The sequence below is a fragment of the Anomalospiza imberbis genome, chromosome 4, assembly GCF_031753505.1.
Source record: "Anomalospiza imberbis isolate Cuckoo-Finch-1a 21T00152 chromosome 4, ASM3175350v1, whole genome shotgun sequence".
In the NCBI taxonomy this organism is placed as follows: Eukaryota; Metazoa; Chordata; class Aves; order Passeriformes; family Viduidae; genus Anomalospiza; species Anomalospiza imberbis.
This window is the reverse complement of record NC_089684.1, coordinates 21,904,909-21,931,595: the sequence shown is the minus strand read 5'-3', so window position 1 is coordinate 21,931,595 and position 26,687 is coordinate 21,904,909. Positions and strand designations below refer to the sequence as shown.

Below are 26,687 nucleotides of genomic sequence, written 5' to 3'. Positions count from 1 at the left end.
AATGAATCAGCCTCCTGGAGAAAGGAGTAGTTCAAAACATAGGGCTAAATGAAAAAAACACCTCATATTCTTTTTATTTGCTTCTCTAGCTTTACATACTTTGGGCTTAGACTTTCAACCTTTTCTTTGCAACCACAGCAGCCGGAAACATCCATTTTTACAAAGGAAAATGAGAATCCAGTTTAATCACACAAATCCCAGAACTAAAGCTTCAAGGAAAGTTCCTTCCCCTTCAGTTTGTGGTTTGGCATTGCTAAAGGTATAGCCAGACAGTGCTGAGACTTACAGGGACAGTCCATAAGAGGTAAGCATTTAATAAGCAACCTTTGGCAATACTAATGGGCTCCACAGGAGCAAATTTTCATCCCTCTAAGAACAGCAAGCTGAGAAATACAATCTCTTTTTTTTTTTTTTTTCCTTTTCAAATCATGTAGTAGAAAAATGAAGCAGACTGTAAGGCAGGCAGGTGGAGTATACACATCTTGCAAGGCTTAGCCCATAAAGAAAGAGGCAAAGGGCTGTCCAGGGCCACACCTGGGCCTTTGGGGAAGGGGTACCCTCAGCCTTTCACTCATGCACCAAAACTGGCACACAGAGGTCCTAACATCCTAACATAGTTCCTCTCCTGCTTTGGCTGAGGATCAACAAACCAATAAAGTCAGTATCTTCAAGGCCTTGCTCTCCCTTTACTGGGGATCAACAAACCAACGAAGTTCCCTCCAGGCTGTCACCTGGGTAGTACTCCTTTACCAGGTCCAAATCTTGGCTCATGCCCAAGTGAGCAGTCACACCACAGGGAAGGATGGGTCCTCCCAGTCTGTCAGGGACCTGACTCTTAAAGGCTTGTGGGTGTTTGTCTTCCAAGTGAGTGAGGTACAGTCTATCTGATGAGGAACATTATCAGCTATAAGTAATTTGTGCTGCCCACTGCAAAAATCTAAATGAAGTTATTACAGTTTGCTTTTTCAATTAATCTCTCCACATTTTTTTTAGATTGCTGCTGTTATCTTTCATATTCATTTCTATAAGCTGTTTCCAGTTAGGTGGCTGACATACATGAAGAAGTTAAAAACCAGTAACTCTTGAGAGGAAGTGGACACAGAAGATCTACCAAATCCCACTGTGCAATAATCACGATTGAAACAGAACAAAATCCTAGATGTTTTTTACCCAGTGAACTAGAAATCAGCAGCCCCATAAGCTTTAAAGCACGGCTTGTCAATACAGCAAGTTTCTCCCTCTTACATTACCCCAATGACATCCCCAACAGAAAAATAAATCACAAGCCTAACCTTGGGCAAGCACTCTGAATTTAATGGTCAGTGCAGGGCATCAGGGAGGAAACAAAAACATCTAATTTTTCTCTTGCCTTTTCCTTCTGCAGGCCCACATACCTTTCCATTCTTTCCTTTCCTTGGGTATTATTTTCTGGAACAATAAAAATCTGTAAAACAGAGGCCATTTTTATTGACTTCTGGAGCCACATATTATATCTGCTCCAAACTCTTCAATTAATCAGCACATCTCTTCATCACACCCCCTTTAACTCTGCTTAGTAAAGCACTGGCAACAAAATCTGTTTTACCATGCCTTCTCCCAAACTTCCCTGTCCCATCCAATTGCATACTGGCACCATTAGCTCTGAGAAGACACTTAGGGCATTACATGGGGGGAAGAGAGAACATACAAATTTCCATTGCCAGGCATTTTGAGTCTGCTTGATTTCAGCACAGGGAATGCTTTATGTCAGGGGTACCTGGTGATACTTTCTGTGCAGCCAACCTGTGCAAGACAAGGGAAGCTGTAGCAGTGCACCAAAGCAGGTCTGTCCACTCCCTCCTAAAGCACTTGGTCTGGTTGGCAGGGTGAGTATTCCCAGGACTGGGGGCAGTACAGGGATTGTCTGGCTCTGGTTTCAGCAAATTTTGTTTCATGAAGCGCCTGGGCTGTTCTACAGCACACATTCCCATCCCTCATATCCTGTCCTGGCACTGGTAATGTGCCCCAGCCAGCAGTGAAAGCAGCAGGTTTTCTCCCCCATGCAAAATTAACACGTGCTAGCATAGCACACATCCCCAGGTAACAGCACTCCTGGCCTCTGCAAGGGCCATGATCTGCTGTGAGGGCACAATCTGCTGCCTGTGTCTGCTCTGCAGGAAAGCAGCAGACACACAAAATGAGGTTTTTCCTCCTTTTCAATTTAGCAGTCTCTTGGTACTACTCAGGTAATTATACCAGTGTGTCTCTTTGTAAGCTTTTTTTATGGTCCCTAGTATTCCCCCTGGCAAAGAACTAAGGAAAACATCAATTTTCTAAAAGCACTCTGGTTCAAGCTGGCTGCCAGTGATGTAATGTGACCATCGCTGAAGTCCAGAGTGTACAACTATAACCAAAATGAAGTTATTTCTTGTTTCCAGAACAATTTCTTTAACACTGCTAAGAAAGGTCTGTAGAATAGAAAATGTACATAGGACCGCTTTTATTTTTTTTTTCCCTCCATGAGTACAAGACAACATTTTTGAGGGTCTGTTCTAAAATGTATTTTGGTAAAATGCTTACCCAACAAAACTCAGTGCCTGCTATCTGGCCTCTACCAGTGGAAAAATGCACATCCTCAGCCTCAATGCTTCCAGCAGTAGCTTTGGATTGGTGATGAGGACATTATTTTCACCCCAACGAGTCATTCTAGCACTTATTTGCAAATGATGGACAAAAGGGTTTTGTAGTGAAAGAAGCACAGCAAAGCAGCATTATTTAAGATGAATGATGGCCAGTTTTGAGATGTCCAGTAAGATAACAATACAGGGGCTATTTACTCATCTCTTAATAGATGTTTGAAATTTCAGGAACCAGTCCTTCCAGGACAGGTACTAATGCTAAAGAATAAAATGCATCAAAGGGCTCAAGCTACTTCATTGCCAAAATATCTAATTTCACTCTTCTGAATTAAGTTTTTATTTCAGTTTTTAAACAAGCCAGACATCAAACTGATCAAGGTTAATATATTTGAATAAAACTTTTAAACTGTAACATCTTAATGTGACCAGAAACAGTATCCTGTTTTACCAGTACATTCTTAATTATTTTTGGTTTCCCTTTTAATAAACAGATTGCTCCTGCTCTTATAGAGTGCGAATAACTCTGGTGAAGTGAAATGAGACTACTTCTCTTAATAGTACAGCCATATATTTGCAGTCTCTTTAGTGCTCCCCCTGACTTTTAGAACTGTTCCTCTGAAGTCATCCTTTTCATTAAAACACTTTCCAAAAAGCCCAGGTAACTCCCACACCTCATCCTGTGGCATACAGATTTGGCCACTCTGAGGGTTACTGATGTGTTTGTTAATGGGCCCTTGGGTATCTTCACCATCAAATCATTTTAGAAGACCCAGGACCAGCTGGGAGATGTGAATCCCCCCCTTCTCAAAACTGCTGTGAATGAATCTTACAGTGTAGGAATCGGGTATTGACCCATTTGTAAATGAGGATTCACAGTGACTCTTGTAGTTCCCACAAATCCTTACCCAGTCTTGGGAGCACGTATGGCTGGTGTAGCTGCTGCCCGGAATCTGCAGGTGAAATTACAGCCAGCCTCTGCAATCCATCCCACTGCTCCTCTGATGTATTCCACCGCCTCTCCACAGCCTCCCTCCCCTACACAAATGGCACCAGTCTCACCCACAGCAACTGAGAAATGGCATCGCTGGCTCCTCCAGCCTTCCTGTTGCACCACTTAGGAAACAAATGTCCGCCTTACATAGTGCTCTACATTTTAACTCCTGGCTGCCCCTCCCTGGCAAGTCTCCAGTGTGCTGCTCTTTGGTCTGGTTTACACTTAAATACATTGTCACTTTCTGCCTATTGGCAGGAGACTGTCTCCTTCAGTCCCGGTTAACCCTAAGGGCACACAGACACATGGAGGAGTTACTGTGACAACCACACAGCATAAAACTCCTTCTTTCCCCTTTCTGGGACACCTTAACAAGAAGTTAATTTCCTTCACACTTACTCAAGCAATTTGTCTAAGCCTCCCAGGCTTAAAGCCACATGGTTTGTTTTCACAGTAACAGGATAGATACACAGGAAGTCAGCCCATCCCATCCATGCCAGTAAAGGGGCTTGGGCCCTTCAGCTTTTACTCTACAGAGCACCCTCATTCTGAGCCATGCTCATCCAAGGCCTGTCCCACCTACCCTCTCCCAAAGGCTTCTCTAGATGGTGGAGCTCCCTCCGATAGCGATACTATCTTATTCATCACGTGCAATGAGTTTTCAGCATCATTCAGTACAGAAGGGCCTGGATGAGGCTGGGTCCACACTGCACAGCAATGCTGTACTTTGGCTTTCCTCTAGGACACATAAAGCTCCACCTTATCAAAGTTACATTGCACCTAAAGTATCTCCTGTGGCAGCCCTCAGGGCTGGATTGTGCTGTGCAAACATACACAATTTTTCCTGGTGTTCTTCTCCATAAACAAATTTGGGTTTGACTGAATTTAAAAACAACAAACAAACAAACAAACTAGCAAGGAAGAATCACTATTTAGGTTTGTTAAGGGCACAGTAGCGTTTCTTCCTCCTAGCTGATTCTTAGATTAAAAAAAAATAAAATAAACCTCTGGTAGGTATAATGGGTTTAAATGCTCTATTACCCCTTTATATTATTTCTCACCAAGTTCTTGTGGAAAATATTAGTCTTTAGGTACTCAAAATGCTTTCCAGACAACAGTCAGAATACAGCCTTTGCTGAGCTGCATTTTCTGTAGCATTTGCATAAAAATGCAGTTCAATTCTTACTATATGCTGCAAAAAATTGGACTCTTTTATTTCCATTAAGTTGGAAACTGTCCATATTGCCATATGTAGCCATTTTATCTTTCCTTGTTCCTTTCTTATAAAGCACAGTCCTTGATGCCAGCTTGCTTTATATTTTTCCCATTCATAGGGAAATGAAAAAAACCAGCATTATTCCTGAAGAGACAGCAGCAGAACAATAACTTCACTTACAATCCAGAACAGCAGAAATTCACCAAATCTAACCATTTAAGCCACCTCATGACAAAACCAAGGCTCAAACTGTGTTTTCCTAGTGACTGCTGGTTTGCAAGTGGGCTCTTAAAATATAAGTGATAGCAGTTTCCCAATACCTCACAAAATGGGGTGTTTAAAATAAATACTTGATATTCAGTCATTTAACAAAACAGAGCTTCATATTTCTAGTTTTATGTGATACATTGTACTTAAAATCCGTGTGACAGTGATGCACTTCTGGCAGCAAGGTGGAATATCTGCGAACATTTGCAATAATCAAGTATAAAGTTGGTTCCCTTGCTGTTCAGGCTGATTTCATTCATACAGACATAGATCACAGCATCAGCTTTAGCAAAGTTACAGGAAAGATAAATTCAGCCCTTTTAATTTATGTTTACAGAGTCATGCATTTTTTATAGTTCTATAAGTAGAGAGATTTCTGTTTAAAGCAGCATTTTTCTGGAGAAGACTACAGCACCATCACATGACTTCAAGGTGATTATATATAAATGAAATAGATAATTCAGAAGGCAGCCCCTTGTACTTGTCACAATGAGTAGGTGGCAATGATACAGTGAGTGTTTGCAGAAATGTTGAGCTTGCGAGAAGAGTTGTTTTTACTAATTGCACCGATTTTGGTCTGAATGCCAATTTTGTGTCCAGCTTTACCATCAACAGACTGTTGCCACAGTCTCAACCAGCTCCTCAACTAGTCCCATTTCCCCTGGTTTTACACACCTACTGCTAACCAGGTTTTACACACCTACTGCTAAGCAGGAATCATTAAGTCTAGTCCCATGTCAGCCCTTATGCCTTGTTTGCACTAAAAAAAAATAATTACTTAAGCCTTAAAAACATCTCACCTCTGATTGCTTTGCTTTGACCACACTGCAACATTTGAGAACAGAGATCAGAAGAAAACACTTTCATCTGACTCATTGCATTATAACACCCTTTCTCTGTCTTATAGAGGCAGGGTTGGGGGGTGGGAAGGGGGGAAAGTGGGATTGGGTTTTTTTTTCTGTTGGATTTTTGTTTGTTTGTTTTTAAGGAGGCAGAGAGATGCCTCCTGAACACAGCCAAGTGCAGCTGGAAAATCGGGGGCTCAGTTCAGCATTGTGTCCAGGTGTGGGGTGATGCTGATTCCAGCAGCATCATATAGAGAAGCCTGCTTGGTTTTGGACAAGTCTCTGCCAAATGACTGTCGTGCCCCTTGCATGTCTGCAGGGGAGCCCCCAGCTCCTTGCTGCTGCCCCGGGCAAGCCACCAGCAGGCACGGGCAGGGAGGTGAGCTCCAGGCTACCAGTATTCCCTTGTGCTGGGATGGAGAACAGCTGAGCAGAGAGGGCATCACCACTTTGGAAGAGTGGAATGGTTGGATGAGGAGGGAGGGAAAATGTTATTTCCTGAATGAGTCACCTCGAGTTAAAGTCTCTGGGTTGTATACAGCAGCTGAGGCATTGTCTCTCAGTGAGTAATAAAGGAGATGCCACCTCCCATCTGAACTAATTTTTTGTTCTGGCACTCAGGGAACTCACTCATCTCAGTAATTCTTTGCAGCCCTTGCTTGTCACACATGCTGGGTGAGGAATGCCTGTCCCAGAAAGGCAGACACCTCCACACCAAATGGGGAAGCAAAGCCAAGCCCAAAGGAGAGAGGTTTAGCCGTGATGTTTGTTTTGGGATTTCCCATCTCAAGTGCCTGTACAGGTCACTCCCTGCTCAGCAAACCCTTCCCTTCTAGACTTTCACTTAGGCACACTCACACACAGGAGGCAGGGGGGAAAGATAGACTTTACCATTGACAACTCTAAATTCTCATTTGCAAGGAAAATACCCATTTACCCTCTCAGGCAATAAACGGCCATTATGTTTTGGGGCATTTTCTTGCTGCTGCTCAGCAGCCACCTACTTTCTCTGGAGGCAAGAGCCAGCCCTGCTTTTTAACACTTCTCATTGTGTCGTGTAAGAGCCAGCAATCTCACCCAGAACCTGTCCAGCTTCAGCAAATGATGCTTGGATCCAGTGGCACAGTGTGAACAGGGAGCTGCAACCAGTGCCATTTGGCTCCACTCATTTTGGCATACTGGAGTCCTGTGGGCAACGTTCCCACTGCTGGTACATTTTTAATTTTTAAAATGAAAATATAAGTGAAACAGTATCCAAACTGCAAAGCTTCCCAAAGAGGCACATTGCCAGTGCTCCTCATTGGCCAAATTGGGCAGAGGAGGAGGAACATCCCTGCAGCAGCAAAGGCACTGAGACAGGCAGGGGCTGGATGAGGTGGATTTCCCTGAATAATAACAAGTGAAAATGGAGACTTGTAGGAAACACAAAAGAAACAAGCAAACAAATCCCCCCCAGCCAATCAGCCAGGAAATACCCCAAACAAAAACCCTAAAACCAAAAAGAAATAGGACCAAGGTTAAAGTATGTAAGGGAAGCTGTAAGAAGAATTACACTGAAATTCTGTCTCACTAATGCCATCACCTTAGTTATCCTTTCTGCTTCCTTCAACACCTATCAGTCATCATCATATCCTCTTGCTGACTTCTGATCTTCAGCTGCTCATCTTCCAGCAAACTCCCATGTGGTTAACTACTGGGAACAATCCAATCCCAGTAAAACAGAGCTACTAATCTTAGTAAGAGTTAGCATCTAAATTACTATTTCAGGACTAGGGCCCTGGCACATGAAGCTTTCCAGCCAGCAGCTGCCATAAAACTGTTCAGCATCTAAAGAGACCTATACAAATAGTTTAAGCAATGTTAAAATCAACCAACAATAATCCACTGGATTTGTGCCTGGTTGCACAATGCCAGGGCTGGAGCCCTTACCCCAGCCCAGTCTCCAGCCCCACTGCAGCCCTTGGGCTTGGGGAGCACCAGCCCTTCCCAGGGATTAATTGATGGAGCTTTCGAACTTTGCCTTTATCATCAAACACCTTGGCTGGGGGTTAAATGTTTTAATTACTTGTGTGTTGTAATTGCAGCACAGCTACAAGCTCATCTTGGATTTCTGCCACACTGCTGCTCATGGACACCATTTAGCAGGCTTACATGCAAGCATCATCCATGTTTCTTTTTCACATGACAGAACTGAACTCAGATGAGTGAAGTGATGAGTGTACATTGAGTGATTTCTACAGCTGTAGTGTGCTGACTTTGTCAGCCATGCTCTAGATCCCTGAAACCTCCATGCAGAGTGTTTCAAGCTTGTTCCCCTGACAGCCAGAAGCATGAGCACACAAGGGATGCCATTGGCAAGGAGGGGTGAAGGAAGCAGGCGAGGGATGCTACTCTGCTGCCGCGATGAGCCTGCAGCTCCCCATGCTGCTGCCACAGCTCCAGCCTGCACCACAGATGCTCACCTGCTCTCTTCCACACCGTCCTGGCCCGCCAGGCTTACATCTCATCTCCAGCACTTACGGGTGGGAGAAGCTCCTTCCTTCACCTCAGGGTGAGCTCTTGCTTGTGTCTCATGCTCTCACCACCTAAGTGGGGGCTGGGCAATGGCCTGGCAGCTGGGGGAAGCACACATGTACTATTAAAGGCACTGGGGTGAAATGCTGTTTCTTCTTGTTTTGTTATCCTTCCTTCAGATGAGGATATTTTTAAAGTTTGGGAAAGGATTCAAGTCAGATAAGAAAAAAAACCCCAACCACTTCTAGGGATATTTATAAAACAAGTAGTAGGGTTTTTTTTGGGGGGGGAGGGGGTTTGCCTACTGGTTTATTTTTTGCACAGTCTGTGCTTTCATAATGGGATCTTTTTGCTTGTTCTGAGGGTTTGTTTTGTTGTCTTTTTTTTTCTTTAAAAGGAAAGCAATGAAAAAAATCATCACCTGAGTGGCTAGTAATTTTCAGGTTAGATATGAGGTAAAAATAGAAGCAATGACACAACTTTTTGGAGAGTGTACAGAAACAGAAGTGCTGCTCATTTCAGCTGCTGCATGGTTGTGCATCTGTGGCAGGCTGTGGTCTCACAGACCACACGCAGACATAACAGCCTGTATTTTTGGTATGTAACTGTAGATCATACTCTAATGCTCTGCCTTCCTCTCCAGAGCTGTTAAATGGAGCCAAGAGGATTTTTCTGCCACAGACTGGACTCATTAGCTAATGGACAAGATGCGCTTGGGATAAAGACTAAAATTCCCACTCCAGCAGCGTTCAATGCACAAACCTGCTTTTCTGGGAGCCTTGCTGATGAGCAGGTTTTCTGCCCCAACCTGAAAGCACACCTGACAGCAAGGAAGGACCTACAGCCCTGCAGTCCCTGGGGGGAGGCCAAATGATGGCCCAGCCACCCTTACTCAGATTATTTCAACAAACCAGCCCGTCGTCCCTTCTTGTGGATTTGCCCCCACCTGAAGCAGCTGCACAGGACACCCCAAGCCCATCGCTCAGGGGGTGCCCTCAGCCACCACACTGTGCCTGGCTCCTGCCACCCTAAATGCACTGTCAAGGCTTGGGGCAACCTTTGACTATCTTTGATGAACATTACATGTATTTTCAGGCAATGAATCCCTGCTGTGACAAAAAATACAAAACAAGGGAAATAAAATTGCATAGGTTGTTGTTTCAGCTCAAGGTAATGACTTCAGCAGCATCTGCAAGCTGACACTCCTCTTAGATTAATGTCGCTTTCAAGAATGCGACTTGATTTTTCTTTTTAACATTTGTCTTTACCAACAAGCCCCTCACCTTAGCACCGAATAATTGACTCTGCCTTGAAGATACTAGAGCTTGTCACAATGCTTTAAATATTGGGCTGCAGCTCTCCCAAAGCCAAGGGAAACAGCCAGGGAGGCAACAAGGCCTCATGTGCCTGTGCCATGGTGTGTTTGGGTATGCTGGACCACCAGATGCCCTGGTGAGGACAAGCAGCTCCTCACCACTGCTCCCAAATTTGACTGCTCAGGCTTCCCAAAACATATCAAAGCTCAGGGGTTTCACCCAGATCTGCCTGGTGAAAGGACACATGGGAAGCACTGCTTGTCATCCAATCCCCCACAATGCTCTTGTCCCCTCCCAGACAGCTCTTCACTGCTTTCTTCCTTTCTAAAAATTTTTAATATTTTAATTAATAATTTAAATACACTTTTCATTCACTGGTAAAAATGACCAAGTGCAATCACTGTATAACAGAGCCTTATGTTCATTTTTAACCATACACCAGCCATCTTCCCATGCGGAAGAGCACCCACGCCAACAAAAATCTTGTCTACAAATCACCTTACCACCTTCTCCAAAGAGATATTTTTCAGTGGTATTTTAAGCACCAAAAAGGAAAAAAGAGAGGAAAATTTTTGAAGTCAGCAACAGAAAGGTAAGATCTGTTCAGATAAACATAAACATGATGGCACAATTTTCTTTCGTCTTCTATCAAATCTAAAAAATTATTTTTAATTGATTCTTGAGGCAGTTTTTGGAGTTCAATAAATGCTTCAGAAATCAGTTGGGAGTCCACAAATGTTAATAGTATTTAGCTCATTTCAATAAAAATGGCCTCATTAACATGCCAGCTGCTAAAATGTGTGATACCAACTGTGTCCTTCTGCCAGCCTGCAGGGAAGCATTCCTACTTACTACTCAGTTTTGCTTTAAGAGACCATTTAGAAAACATACCCATTTTACGGTGTGCATGCGTTCAGACAATAATTACTTCACTAGTGCCTTACCCTCAAAAATGGCTTTAAAAATCCCTGTCAGCTCTTCCAACAAGCTGATCTCAGGCTGGCTTTCTTTGAGAATATTTTTTCCACAGGCAAGTAAAACCTCATTTGCTTTCTCATCCATCAGCACAGAAGGAGCCAGGTGAGCACCGTGCCTGTCTGAGACAAGAAGTTTTTTATTATGGCTCTGCTAGGTGGAAATAAATAATCTTCGCTCAGCTCTGCTGCTGTCAAGCCACAGCCATTGGCTGCAGCTCCCTGGACTGTGTGGAAGCAGCCAACCTCCAGCTCCAAAATTCGAAAGTCACATTGCAGTTAGCATGAGAGCAAGCGCCTGTTGACTTCACCCAGCTACATGAACTAAGGATGACCCTCATTTTGGCTTTACAAACATCTTTTGAACTAGTGTTTATGCATTCTGGTTAGATTTCTGAGACTCTTGGAATGAAAGCCATTAGGAGCCTTCAGGAGTGGGGTGATGCCTGTGTTTGAATGGGCACAGCATCCAACCCAGGTTCGGGGCAGGAATGACATTTGGAAGCTCATTTTGAAACTTAATTTGCTGCTTTAGGGTCCTTAGGCCAGCTACCACTGCCGCCACCTTCCTGCCCAGCCGTGGCACACTGAGGGCTTGAGACACTGCTGTGGTGCTTTGAGGACACACTAACAGTAGCAGCATTAATGGTGTGCCAAATTAAACCATGTCATTAGGCCACAAGGTAAGTAGCACTGTATGAGTATTTCCAGAGAAAATGCAGGACACTAATCAATAAAGCACTGATCAAGTCAAAGACATTGGCAAAAGCCAGCTCAGAAATGCCACCAACAAGTGGTAACACCAAAAATTTCCACATCTAATACATATCTCCAGAATAAAGCTGCCTTAATAATTCAAGATCCCAGCTCAGGAAAAACAACACACTGGCCTTTAAGAGTCGGGGTTTGATTCTCAGATGATGTGAATGCCTCTTCCAAATGTGCTTACATTTGTAGGTGTGCTTCCAGCTGGCGCCATACCTGCCAGCAAGCTGTTCACCCAGTTAAATGGTGCTGGAGGTACTAAGCAATAGCCATTTCACCCAAACCAGCTTGGATAGCAACACATGTGCCAGCCTGCCTGCAAAGCCCTGTCCCCTCTCCATGGCAGACAAAAGTAGCGTGTGACTGACTGGCTGTCCCACAGTGCAAGCCCAGAGGAGAAGCTAGCAACCATGCCAAGAAACCCTTTTCTCACTGTTTTAGAGCATCCCAAATGCCTTACTGTGACAATTCTATCCCATAAGAGCCAGCACAGAGGCTGTGAAATCCTCATCATGCTCAGATGCACCTTTGATGGGGAATCACAGAGGGAACTCAGCCCACCATAGCTGAAAAGCAGCTATGCAGGGTGCAACCCTAAAAAGCAGACCAGAGCCTGCAAAAGGCAGAGCAATGATAAGCAAAACTAAGCAGCAATGAGGAGCCACTGCAGCAGCAGGTCCTACATATGGCTACCCTGAAGCTGGGCCCACAAGTCCTTGTCATCCTGCAGCTCTTACCCTGGATGCAGCAGGATGCAGCTGAGACACTTCAGTGCAAGGACCCGAGTCCATATTACCAATGAAAGTGGATTTAAACTAAAACACAAGTCACCAAATGGGCTGAATTGGCTCTCCTACCTCATGCTGCAATGGCAAAAAGGGAAAACAGAAAGCAGGACTGTCTGAAGCAACACAACCCATCTGACTATCTCCCAAGCCCCTTGTGCAAGTAGAAACGGTGTCATCCTCTTTTTTGCTTACTCCTTCCCAAATGTCATCTAGGACTGTTTAAAAGGTAATGGATTTTCCACTGCTCACATTAGCACCCTGCTGGGTCAGAGGCAAAAGAAAAACCTCCCACTCCAGCACCCTCAGACCCACCACTGTTTCAGTCTCTGGCAAACACCAGAGAGACATCCTACCTGCATCCCAGATGTGCCCCAGCCTCTGAGAAACCTTGCCAGTGAAAAGACAAAGTGATTCAGCTCAGTGCATTGCCAAAATCTAGGCAAAGTACAGTGCTCTAGAGCACAGGTGGGGCTGGAAAGGAAAACGTGTCGCGCAACCATGGTGAGTACACAGCCAGCAAATCCCATCTGTGACTCTGTGAGGCCCCAAATGCTTGGTGCCTTTCGGTGGAGATCTGACTGCTGTTTCCCCTTGCTGTTGCCCCTCACAGTCCTCTGGCAGGCAGAGTGATCCCCTAGTGTCTGTCACCACCCTGGGCAGCCTGTGCAAGGGAGATGGAGGTGTCAGCCCCTCCCACAGTGATCAGAGCTTCCAAAATGACTGCACTGCCTGTCAGTAATCAGTCTCAGGGCATCTCATAAAGTATAACTAAAGAGAAAGTGAGACAGACCACAAGCAGAAAAAGCCACAAGAAGGCTGCAGGTTAAAAATGCACAGTTCTTCTGAATTCACTGTGAGATGCTGAGCACAAAGCCTGGCAAAGATCCTCCAATGCCACACAAGGAATCAGAGTAAAACAATGGGGTAAAATTATGGGGGCTACTTAAGGCAAAGGTTAAAACACAAACAGCTTCAGAAAGTGATTGGAGATATTCACAGGAGGTCAGCCTGCCTGAGACCACGGGGTGTAATTACTTCTGTGCTGTCCTTGAGGACATCTTTGATGACCAGAGCATGGCCACAGGTCCACGTGCAAACACTGGGACCTCTACCATAACACTGGGCAGTGGCAGCAACGAAGGTAGGGGAGAGGACACTGGAGAGGCCCCTCTGCCTCTGGCCACCCAACCAGAGGCAAAAGGTGCCCTCCTGGAGAGTGTGGTGGTGTGTGGAGCACATCAGGCTGTCTGCTACATAGTCCAACCAGGGATTTCAGCCACCAAGAATAACTTTGAAGAGCTATAAACATTTTGCTCAACAACTAACTATATATTTTTTTTTTATTTCACTTACCAGCCTCTGTGCAAACGCATCTCAATAGCTGCAGTATTTTCACATTTCTCAGCTAAGCTTCTTTTAAAGTGCAGTTATGGGGTTTTTTTGGCATTACAGACTGGAAGGTGCAGGCAGCAGGTTGGTGTTCTCCAGACCTATATGTTCACAGACTATTCCCTGTAAATCATTGCTTCTTCCCCCCCGGGGGGAGTAGGTGCCCCAGCCTTCCCCTCTTGGTTTTATTTTGGGTCACCCGTATTTCGCTGGAGAGGTCAGAGTGTGGCAGCACAGCCGCGGCTGAGGCCCTTCCCAGAGGGAGGAAGGGAGCACACAGAGCTTTTGAAGCAATGATAAGAGAGAACACAGCAATTAGGGGTTTATCGTTTCTCCGGCAAATTTGCATTTTAAATTACAATTTAGCATAATTGTGTTTCATCTTTCTTTTCACTCTGACTTCTGTAACTTTTATTATTGCCTAAGTATGGTTTGAAATGCTGTATAAGACCACAACTAAAAAAAAAAAAAAAACTACAAAAACCCAAAACTATTCTATATCAATATTTTTTTTCCCTCAAAATATTCCTTTGAGATTAACCGGGGGGGGGGGGTGGGGGGGGGGCAAGAAAATCATTTGAGATGAAGAGGAGCAAAATAAGCTTTACTCTGAGGAAGGTGCTGTGGGTTCTGGCTCATTACCCCAAGCTCAGCAGAAAGCACAGGGGACTTGAGCAAATATTTTACCCCAGCCACCTCCTGGCCAGGCAGACACCCTGACCCCACCACGGGGAATAATCCTAATTACCAGCCCCTTCACTCCAGAAGTTCACAGCTCGGCCCAGAGTGCTAAATCCAATTATCTCTAGGTCCCATTATGCAAAGATACCTTGACAGCTCTGCTGTCAGGATAGATTAACCCATGGCCACAGACCCCTGCATCCCCTCCGTGCTGCTGCTGATTGTGTGAAAAGTCAAACAGCACCAGTGTGGCCGATCTGTTGCTCCTTCATTGCCCATCCCTTCCTTGCAGCTCTTTGCCACTCACCAAATACTCAGCGCTGCCCTTGAACTGGGAGCAGAAGGCTTGGCCCCTGACAGGGCTATGAACATGCTGAGCCCCCACAGCTGGCTGCCCATGCCATGGGAAAGATGTGGGAGTTAAGAGAACTGCCTCAGTTCCCTCAATGCACTAAACAAAAAAGGATATCTAGATCTCTCCAGCATGCTCTGAAGGGCAAAGAAAAGCCAGTCAAGATGCACTTCAATCCATAATAAAACAACACTGCTGCTATTGTCAGGCATCTGAATGGAGACATGAAGGTTAGATGAACCTGCGTTATATTTAATGCTGTCAAATACTGCTGGAACACAAAGTCTGGTTTGTGTTATTGCTGCACTCCCTGCCTGCAAGGCTCTCCTGCAGTCTGAAAAGGACCTCCAGCACGTAATGGGCTCATTTTTTCATAATTGCATAATTCTAGTCAAGAAAATGATAGGGACTTTGTATTTGAATGTCACCTCCAATATGTCATGATAATTTTCCTTTTTTAAGACCCTCATCTGGATGCTAATGCCAGATGATTATGTTGGTATATGAAACCAATGAAAGCAGGTCTAAGTAAAAGGCCACCAATTCATATCCCATCAGGACAGTGGTCGTGGGTTTATTAGCACAATGGTCTCAATTTTGATCTGAGTTAAGCTGATATAAATTAAAATTTAAAAAAAAAATTGATGGCTGGTGGGGGAAGGTCCATGGCTGGTATTAATCTGCACATCTCCTCCAAAAGCAGTGCTTCTGCAGAGACTGACCCTGAGTGGACATGTCCATCCCAGACAGTGAGGCCACACAGGACGTCCCAGAGGCTGTTGTTGAGGCAGGGGTGAATGCTGCTTTCAGCCTTGTTTGCAGAGCTTTTCTCTGTAAGCTACTTTAGCTGTTTTATACACACTGTGTTTCTGACAGAAGGGGAAACAAAATGAGGGTTTCCTCCCTCGTCCCCCATCCTCCAGCCCATGCAGCAGTTTCACTATGTCCAGATTTTGCCACTATAAAAAACTCCACTTCTGGGGTTTGGTTTTTTGGGTGAGGTTTTTTTGGGAGGGGAGAGTTTTTTCAGTCTTTTAAGGCAGAGGAAAGAAACAAATCCATAAATCAGTGCTCTATTTTACGGCATTGGATTAAGACAATATCCTTAGGATACCACTATTAATTAATGATCCAAATCCTTATAGCTTCTCCACAGTAGGATAGAAGTTGGCAGAACAGAGAAGCTCTAGGTGGAGGAAAACTTCTGTATCAGATAAGGCTTTATGAGTGACAAGTCCCTTCCACTCATGTTTAGGGCCACAGACATAAGCCGCTTGTTATGCTTCAAGTCAGCTAAAAATACCCTACATGGAAACATTTTGGTTCTCAAAACCACCTGTTACATCAGAGGCATTCAGACCATTCTGATTTGTGTGTAGGAAGCACCTTGTTTTTACTAATGAAAGAAAAAGTTTAGAGCAGTAAAAAATAAGAGGGAAAAGCATGAACTGCAGGCACAGCCCAGTTTCAAATGCATCCCACTAAAAGTTCATGGAATAAAAACTAACATAGAACTAGCAGACCACCTGCAAGCTCCCACTGGGTGAAATTAAAACTGATTGACTTGCCTTTTTAATTTTTTTTCCTGCAAAAGCTGGAATTTATTCTCACTTTTTTGGAGAAAGCAGCTCATGTGGGTTTGATGCCAAGTGCACTGCAATAATTACAGCCCTAATCCAGAAGCCATAGGCAGGAGCACAGAGCTCTTTACAACAGCTCCAGTTCATAGCCAGATCTCTAAGCCAGCACCTGAAAGGATTCTTGAACCAGTAAAATTGGCTGCAAAACCTTTCCAAAAGAACTATTTTTAGCAGATTAAATGAGGACAGTAAAATGCAATACAGACTGTGACCAGCAATCCATTCCCATACAAACAGTACCAGCCAAGCCACCACTCTGGCCCTTGCTTCAGCATCACAGGGACGTGCACAGCTGGTCCTGCTCCTTTGAGTTGTTCAAACATTTTAGACTTTTCCTATATAAGAGGGGCCTTGGGTGAGCCAGGATCTCAACTTACATAGTCAGGTCTAGAATTCACATGCACTGACCCCCCAACAGTGAGTCAAACTCAGACCCAAACCCCCCACTCAAATCTCCTGTTCCCAGCTCCCACAGTCCTGGTTTACTTAGGCTGTTTTACTTAGCCTGGTTTACTTAAACCCTCTCCTCAAAGTTACATAATCTTCTGTGTTACTGAAGTGGCTTTTTTTTAACTGATGAAGATTAAGTATTTCATTTTGCATCTTAAAATCTATGCTCTGTATCATCTCATGGTTTTAAAATGCCTGGTAGGATTAAACTCAAGACTTTTCTCCATTAGGCCCACTAAAGCTTTTTCAATTTGAATCTGTAGTTTTTTTGATAAGACAAGAGGATACCATATAAATCACAGGAGTCTGTTATTTTTAAACACTGCCCCCACCCCATCTTCAGAAAGGAAAGGATAATTTGAATTTTAGATTTTAAACACTGATCTCACTTGAGACTCCTTCTATCCAAGATAGTGATGCTATGCTTGCTGTCTAATTAGAAGAGATGGATTAAGTGATAGATTTATTGCCTACCTTGGAAATTACCATAACCATTATTATAATAGTAATGTCTACATCCTGCAGGATCCAAAAGTGCTTAACCAGATAAAGAAATCCCGTTTGCATTGGACACGTGTAACAGTACTGGCATCTGGAACATCTGGAGGCTAAAAAAAAACCAAATCAAGCCAGGATTCCATCTAATGTGTATTTGTGCTAGGTGTAAAGTACATCTGAGGGGTCCACGCTCTTGTGAGTTTTCAGTGTAATGCATAGGTTTAAAAATAAATGTGTACAGAAGAAACAATAGCGATCCAACCTCCTCAAAGTAAAGGGAAATTAAAAAATAACCTTGCTTGAGATTGGTTTAGATAAATTAGCTGCCTAAACACACAGTCAGACTCTAAAATTTCTGTTTAAGATGTTGTGGAAGTCAGTATGCATCTCTTTAAAAAAAAAGCAGTGTTCCTCAAGGGTCTTCTGGAGAGACAGAAGTATTTCAGCCGTGGCAGAGATCATGGTTGGATATTACAAAAAGGATCTTCACCCAGAGTGTGGTTGGGCACCAGAACAGGCTCCCCAGGGTGGTGACACAGCATGAAGCCTGTTTATGAAGCATTTGGACAACACACTCAGGCCCATGGTGTGACTCCTGGGGATGTTCTTGTGCAGAGCCAGGAGATGGAATCAATGATCCCTATGGGTCAATTCAGCTTATTCTGTGATATCGGTATCCTACGTACACCAAGGCCCAAACAGGGTAACAAAAGTAATAGCAGATAAATACTCACGTGCCCAAAGGTGCTGGGTGAGTATAGCCTGTAAAGCAAAGAGAAGCCAGTGCTGGTAGCTACTGTGGCAAATAAGGTGCTCTGCAGGAGTTTCTCACTAACCTCATCATTGCTTATCCTTCAGGCCACAACACAGCTGCAGAAATACACCAACTTTGTCTACTGTTTTGCTTTTCAAAGCCTGCATTCCCATATCATTTCAAAGACTCCTTAAGGCAGCAACTATAAAACTCCCCACCTTTAGAGCAACAAACCTCAATAACACAAGGTTGGAAGACAGCACAGGCAGGGTGAGGTTAACAGGGCAAGTCCAGGCTGCCTTCACGAGGCTGAGACAACTCTCCACCAGAAGAGCAATGCCTAAAAACTACTGGTTGCACCTGGAAGGTGGGTCCTCAACAGGTGTCTGTTGTGAAGAAGAGGGAGAACCTAAATGTTGCACTTAATCCTTTTAATTCAGAGGAACATGACAGAGAAGGTAGTTCTCAGCCGAGCATGTAAATCAGGGCAGTTTGCAATTGTAGCTGGCTTCATAGAATCGTGTGCTAAAATCAGTAATTCTTCCTGGCCAGGAGGAAGATTATCATCTGTTGTAAATTGTCATACTTCAAAATAGCACATTAATTGCTGTGATAATTTACAGCAGCTGAGAATCTCCCCTGGGGACTGTGTTTATTACTCAGCTTTGTGTCTCAGACAATAGCGGTCCCTATCAGGGATGGGGTCCTGTGGTACTTTCATCATACTCATAATAATGGAAAGAGATAGAAACCTTCTGTCTTTCCATTTTGGGTAACTAATTCATCAACTGAATTGGATTTAATTGCATAACAGTGGAAGTGAAGCCTGGAAGCACTGATGGAAATCATCTTTGGGGGTTTTCTTCCCCTTCCCCCCGGTTACCTTTTACTAAATGATCATCCACATATTTATAACATTGCAGAAAACACATAATTATGTTTCAGGGCATAAATAGTCAAGCTACATTTTTCCTTTACAAAACCAATTTTAAAATGCATGTAGGGAGCAGATGAAGAGGGTGCATTGGGGTTAAACTGCTCAGCACTTGAATGTACCTAAATAAATAGTGAAAACGTTTTTGGCTCGCTTCCTCGAAATATGACCTGTCAGTTGTGTTCAACTTGATAAGGTCTTTCAAAGCTAAAAGTAGTTGAGTGGGTAGGGCTGGCAACACCCAGCAAAGTTACTTTGGCTTTTCTTTTGAAAGCAGAGCTCTGTGAAACATTATTTATTAATGCAGTAAATGTTTTACAGAAAAAAAAATTGTGACCCTAATAACCAACCTACACTGATACCCCAAGAAAAATGCACTGGTGGGGGTTGCTGAGCTGCCTATCCATGCATCCTTCCTTCTGGGTCTCACACTTGGCCTCACAGTAACCGGGGGTAGGACCAGTTCAAGGAGAGATGCTGGCAGGGCTGGAAACTCCCATAGACCCCTTTCATGTCCGAGGCACCAGAGCAGCGGCTGCCCCGTGCTTTTAGTCACACAAAGGTTTTCTGTAACCAGTTCTCCTGGAGCTGGAGAACACTGGAAGATTTGCAAGAGCTTTTTTATTCACTGCATGGCCCCTTTTCCCCTCTCCTAATGCAAACAGGCTCTTAACGATCTAAACAGCAGCTCAGAAATATTTAGAGCAAACGTATTCCCAGCGGCTGGCAGAGCTGTCACTGCCTGCCAGGCAGCTGTGGGAAGCAGGGAAAGGAGCCAGGTGGGGCTCCCGAGGATGGTCAGCACCTCTAGCTTTTAAACATTTCCAGCTTTTCTGGAAATCTGGATGGAGCTGCTTTTCCTATAACCCGTGCAGGCTGGGCTTGGCCAGCCTGCATGCTGCAACCTGCAACCTTGCATGCTGGCAAACAGCCCCCTCCAGAGACAGAGTTGTGTGTTGTGTGTTCCCATTTCTGCCACACTCCTGGATATCAAGAGCAAAACTGCTGCCTAGCAAAGTGGTGTTACTCAGCTTCAGCACAATATTTGGACACAGCCCTAACCCAGCACTGTCACCAATCTAAACTCTGATATCCGTGTTTGGAATAAAACTCTGTTGCATGAAAATTGAAAAACAAATCAGAGGAAGTTTGAGGCATGCTATAAAATACCTGATATCAAGAATATCTCCTTCCTAATTCAGAAAGACAGTAGCAGCCATAATTTGGCTCACTCTCAGTTCCCTTCACTGCCATGGTAAAAAGCCTTCCCCACCCCCCCAGCATTTGGAAGATTTGTTCTTGAGGCAGCTGGAGAAGAGGACCCCACAGGCCAGCATTCACTATTCCCATCTCTGTGAAAAACATCTCACTTGGAAAACACACTGCATGGGACCTTTGCTTTTAAAAAGTTCAAGGCAAACATATTAGCCAGTACCCCTAAATGGGTAATCATCTCCAGAGATACCAACTACCCCAGAATGGCTGATGTAAAGTCACTTTTAAAATGGGAATGAATATTCATGGAAAACAGCACACTACATTCACCCACTTGCTCTAGAGCAAGCCATTCCATAAGTCCTGATCTCATTCCTCTGATGATGATCTGTCACCTTGCACTGCAGGTAACAAGGACTAAGTTGCTCTATGCCTTTGTTTTCAGGAAGAATCAGGTAATTACTAGAAGTTTCACTTACTGTTTTCAATGCAGCCCAGCATGACAAGAAAACTGGAAATACTGGTGACATTCCAAAGTTTAAAACTTCTCATTTCAAATACCATCTGCACCAGCTGGTATTATCAACTTCCCCAATAAACACGCTGAGTTGTTCAGAAATAACATTTTGGGGCATGGGAGCAGGGAAAACAGTAGAGTATGAATAGATTTCACTCCCAGGAGCTACACTGTGGGGTGAAGACAGCACTTCACCCAAAAATACACCTGTTAGGGATCCCCTGCCTCCCTTGCACCAGCACAGACTCTTCTAGTTAGTCCAAGTGACAAGAAGGGGCAGTTTCATCTCTTTTCCCAGTGCAGCACCACTAGTGCCTGTGGTGCTTTGTTGTTAGGAATGGCAGATCCCAGATTCCAATGGAGCGGCTACCACCAGTTTTCACTGCTGGAGAAAGGAGGGTTGAGGCTGATGACCGATGCAAGGGGCAGCAAAAGCATCACCACCTCCTCTGCCCACTTCCAGCTGAGCATGAGGCTGTGGGAGCAGCCATTCCCTCAGGTTTGTACATGCCTAATAACTAGTAGGCTGTGGCACTCAGCAAATTGTTGTCTCAGGCTTTTTACTCCTGGTTGTTGAAGCACAAATGTCATTCCCTGTGAAACCAGGTGATTTTGCTCTCAACCTGTTCGTTCAGGCTTCTACTCCCAGCACTGCCTTAGCAAAAGGCTAGGAGGGAAGGAGGGAAGTGGCTATTAAGCTGTAGAGGCCTTTGATCTGGTCTATTATGTTTTATGAGGCTTTAGAGCTGCACAAAAGTTAGGGCCCGCACCTCTCATCATCTTGAGAGGTAGAGCAGCAACAAATGCAGCTGGACAAGCTCCCCCAGCCCATCCTATAGGCATCTTTTGGTGTCCTTAAGTTTTTTTTAGAATGCACTACAGTCAACCTGGGGACACACATTAGCTCTGGGAAGGCAGGGCAGATGATAACTCTACTCCATTCCACCCATGCAGCATTTCTGGCTGGCCACTCTCATCCCCTCCACAGAGGAAGCTTTTGGGGGCTGCAAGGGAAGGAAGAGAAGGATGAGGCAGCAGGGTTGCCAACAAGCCTCCCTCTGACTGACTGTTTCTTTACTTGGGTGGATTTTGCCACCACATGACTTGTCTTGAAGCTTGGTTAAGAGACAGCATGCCTGACCTTGCCCAGATGCAGCCCATTCGTCTCATGGGGCTGATGACACACTTTAATACAAATTGAGTTAGGAATTCTGAACGCATGGCAGGGTTTCATTCTGTGCGTACCTCTACAACACAAATCTCTTTAAGAAAACTTACTTTCTATTTAGCAGAAAGTCAAAGTATTTTCAAGAGACTACATGGCGGAGAAAAAAAATAACAATAAGGTGTCTTCAAAATAGCCCTGGCTACTGGGACAGCTATCTGTGCACTTTAGAAAATATGACCTCCTGTGGGCCAGGAGAAATAATATGGTGAGCACATTGCAGCAAAGAGGTCAGAGAATGTGGCTCTTTTCCTTCCCTTTTGTTTGAGACACCTACAAAAGCAGCTGCTGTTTTTCTCACATACTGGTTGCGGTGTGCTCAGCCCATGGACATGTTCCAGAGCTGCAGAGGATCCCACCAGGGCCTGTGGGAGATCAGAATTCCACACCTCTGCGAGCCAGTGCCAGAATAACTGGCCTGATGCACACAGCGGCCAAGTTAGAGGCTGCTCCTGAAAGTGTGGGACTAAGGGATGAGGTTCTCTGCCATGGGGAGCCATAAAGTCACAACGAGCTTGTAATGTATTATGGTGGCCTCATCAAAAAAAAAAAAAACCTCTACTTTTCTGTACAGGAAAGACAAGGCAAGCCCTCTCTGCTCCAGGGAGATGTTTACACAGAGAAAGCTCAATCTCTAACGTAACATGTTCACGGAGTTTAAGAGAGTTTTGTAGCATGCAAAAATATCCCAACTATGGTTATGTTATAAACACCTGCAAAAGCAGATTAGATCAGTCTGATAAAATGCTTAAATAATACCCCAGGTTAATTCTAGTGCAATTACAATTTCCTGCAGCAGCTCATTAATGGAGATGTCAGTGACACTTCACTGCATAACATGTCTTGCAACAGATCTTGGTGACCCTCACTGCCCCTTCTCACACCAGTCTTTGCAGCAGCAGCAGCAAGTCTGCATTGAAGCATTCATTCCCCTGCTTTGGATTCCACAAAATAACAAGGACAGCGTCTGAAAAAGGCCTGAATTCTCTTCCACTTGACAGTCTCATGCTAGCATTATTGAGGATGACTCTTGCTCAGACTGTAAACTAAACCAATAAGATGCGAGGTTTAGCTGGGGCAAAGCATGTCCTACAAACAATAAAAACCCCAGCCAGCTGTCAATTAAACTGAACAATTAAAAAAAAAAGTCCCTTTCAGACATTAATCATATTAGTCCTGCCTCATCAAAAAGTCTTACTGACCTTGGAAAAGAGAAAACATCCTATGGCTGTATCTGCCCTGGCTGATTTCACTGGCAGAGAAATCCTCTGCATGTCCCTAAGGTGCCCATCCCCAGAAAGGCAGCACAGGTGCCTGTTTGCAGTCACCCCTGCTTCCTTGCACTGTGATGCCTTGATGAGAGTGTCCCCTGCCCATCCACTCCTTCTCTGTGGCCTCATTTTACCATGCTGGAGAAAACCAGAGCAGCACCCAGCTCGACATCCCTACCCTTGCCCAGCACTCAGCTCAACTCTCCCAATGTCCCAGTGGAAAACTCCTACTCCAGTGCTGGCCTGAAGTAACCCATTTGTCTTCTCCCTATTTATTAATAAGGCAAAGGACATATTCCCTGATTGAAGGGCACTGATGTTGAAAGCCTTGCCATGCATCCTGGGAAGGAGAGCTGAACTCTGTCCATTTTCCATCTGAATTGCATCCACCAGAGCCAACTCCATTGCCTCGGAGGTGGGGGTGAGAGGTACTGCTTTCTTGTTTCTGCTCGGTGTCAGTGAAAAGAAAATTCTCATATAAAAAAAGAACATTTCCCCATGTACAAATAAAGACTTGGCTGAAATCTCCGGGTAAGATATATCTGTGGAAGTCTTTCCAGCGGATGTAGAAATTTGTTAAACATTTCCATCTGCTGAGGAGTCTGGCCATCAATTTGTCCTTCTAAATTCCTAAGTGGCATTGGTTTTCCAACATTGAAAAATGGGAAATTTTATTTGTGGGAATATCCAAACCAATAAATATTGCACAGACATGCACACACGAACATAGGAAAAAAAAAAAAAAAGGTGGCAGGTAATGCACAGGCTTTCTCTTGCCAATTAGTATGAGAGGTTTAGGAGTACTCACAAACTCTTCATGGAAATGGCCTTTTAGGCAGGCTGACATCACCCAGATGTTTTTAATTACAGTGACTCTGCGACTAATTTCTCTGCTTATCTGTCACTGCCCTCCAGCACTGGTTCCTGTTGATTAAATCTGCCTCAGTAACAGAGTACAACGTTGGCTGGAGATATTCAGTTTCCTGGTGATTGGGTGTTAAGGCTTCACTGCATTTCCACATAAGTGAACACATACAAGGGAGAGCAGATCCATAGCATGCTACCTCTTTTGCCCTGATGTATGTTCAGAGTGTGTTCCTGTCCCTCTCTTCACAAAAATATCCCTATGTGTCCTCACGACCCTTCAGGCCGGAAGCCAGTGGACATGAATTCCAGAGGGGCCCAGGACCCACAGCTTCATGTTGAGATCATCTTTGAACACAAGGTTCTCTGCCCTCAGTGGTAGAAAGAGTTCATCCCACAAGCCCCTCTCCCTTTCACAGACAGAAACCTCACAGGGATATGTGAGATTCCACAGTCTGAGACCAAGCATGTCATGCCACTCCAGCCAGTGAAGGCATCGCCATTGGACTCAGCAGGGTGAGAGAAGGTTTAGGGACTGAGGCCCCAGCTCCAAACTGGAACAAAGCAGCTGTACCAACACAGCCTGGTGAGAAAGCAAAAGCAACATGAATCACTGGCAGCCCAGTGCCCCAGCAGCAGCCAACAAGCAGTAGTTTTTCTTCTAAACCCTTAGAGATTCTCCAAGTTTCAGAGCACTTTAAAAAGCCCTTATGAGTGTAGAGCAGGATTTGGGCTTATTAAATGAAGTGCAATTTATTATTTGTAAATCTCTGGGAGGACTTCACACCAAGGCCTGATCTTGAGAGATATTTTCAGTCATTAATTTTCATTGGCTTCACTGGGGAGGTGTATACTGCATACAGCTTTAACTGTTTCTCTGAGCCACTTTAAGAAAGCTACAGGGAAGAAAAGCCTCTCCTGACCACACAGGTGACCCCTTATTTGATGCCCCTATTACATGGAATCTGGGGTGGTCTGTATCTCTGTTTTGGTCCAAGAAGCCCCTTATCAGGGCAACACTATTAGCTTTTATGAACTTCTCTTTACATATTTAAAGTGACCGTAGTTTCACTAATGGCTATAATTGTTCCAGACAACCATTAATTTTGATTTATTAACTTATTCAATTTCCCATATTGTAGTCTTGCCCACACTATAAATAATTTACTGTTTTAACATTGTGGGTCAATACTAATCATATAATCTGTAAGTTGTTTAATTAATAACAATTAGCACCTCCCATCAAGAGCTCATTTTCCTGAATGAGCGCTGTTAATGTGATTTTTCAGAATCATTACCTGTACCCACTCCCAGCTGACTATTCAACATGTTTCACCAGTAAAGACAGTTTAAGCAGCAACAGTAGCTTGTCATCTCCCATGATTTTATCAAGAATCTTGTCATATTTACTTTTCTTAAAGCCTCTGCCCTCCAGCTGAGTAATATCATGGGCACCTCATTTTCAATGTAATAAAAAAGTATTGATACAGCATGAGTGTAGGAAAAGAGCTTACCAACATAAACAGCAGCTCAAAAGCCAAAGGGTAAATAAGAACTAAAATGGCCTCTCCACAGATGTGTGTGAGTGTATATTCCTTTCCTTCTTATTATTTTAAGCTGGCTTCTCTTTTTTTTCTGAGCTCACCATTACTTTTTAATATCATCCACTGGCATTACTGTGGTGTTTAACAAGGAATGCACAGGTATAACAGTATTCAAGTCCCTTTCATAAAAATCTCTCCAACCCCTCTATGGTGTGGCCACTTAGTCTTTCATGTCAGCAATAAACACAGAAATTAATATTCAAATTAGTCAATATCTATTTGCAGACCAAATACTCATTTTCTATCAGTTTTTCACCAGGATAAAAAAAAATCTAGTTTCTGAATTTAAACTGAAATTAACCACCCAAAGCCTTCACATTAATATGCAGTGGCTTGCCCAGTGACATAGCAAAGGCAATGAGCTGTTGTGCATCAACAGACATGGATTGTTATGCATCAAGAGACACTCACTTTAACATAGGAGCTAAGCAGGAATGGAAAACAAGTAACAGGCAGTGTGTTGGAGATGGAAAGAAACTCATCTGCACAGTGGTTGGCCAATCCTGGCAGCACATCCTCTTGGGTACTGAAAGCTTACATAGGGTTTGTAAGAGGCTTAGATGAGCTCCTACAAAAGAAATCCCTCCAGCATCATTATGGAGCACTTCTAAAGGGGAGGTTTTGCTGGAAAACCCCACCACAGAGGGTTTCCCCTGGGTGCCCACCAGTGCTTTGGCCACAGGACAAAGCAGAGCCAGAGGCTGCTATACCCTGCCTATTGCTGGGCATGATTCCCACCAGCAGTCTTCCCCTGTACTGCTTTTAAATCCAGAAGTGAAGGCAAGGGATCAAAAGTCCTGCCAGAGGATGCTACCTGAAGGGCTCAGAAAAGCACTGCTAGCGCAAAATCCTCCAGCACCAATGGAGCAAAATAAAAGACAAAATATACACACAGCAAATTTATATGACATGATCATAACCCAAATGATTGTTTCTCATCAGACTTCCTACTCAATTTCATGATGAGGAAGATATCTGCTAGGTGTAACCAGCTTAAGT

General features: G+C 44.1%; 1 long non-coding RNA gene across 2 annotated transcripts in view; it reads right to left on the bottom strand.

The window, feature by feature from the left end:
- Positions 1 to 18,399, bottom strand: part of LOC137472402 (uncharacterized) — a 28,820-nt gene extending 10,421 nt beyond the window's left edge. The window contains exons 1-2 of one of the 2 annotated variants that reach the window (XR_010998150.1): positions 18,141 to 18,399; positions 18,039 to 18,066 (exon numbers count right to left, since the gene is read on the bottom strand). This is a non-coding gene — a long non-coding RNA (uncharacterized lncRNA). The remainder of the gene's footprint in view (positions 1 to 18,038; positions 18,067 to 18,140) is intronic. The other variant, XR_010998149.1, reaches the window with a different exon arrangement.
- Positions 18,400 to 26,687: the final 8,288 nt, after the last annotated feature.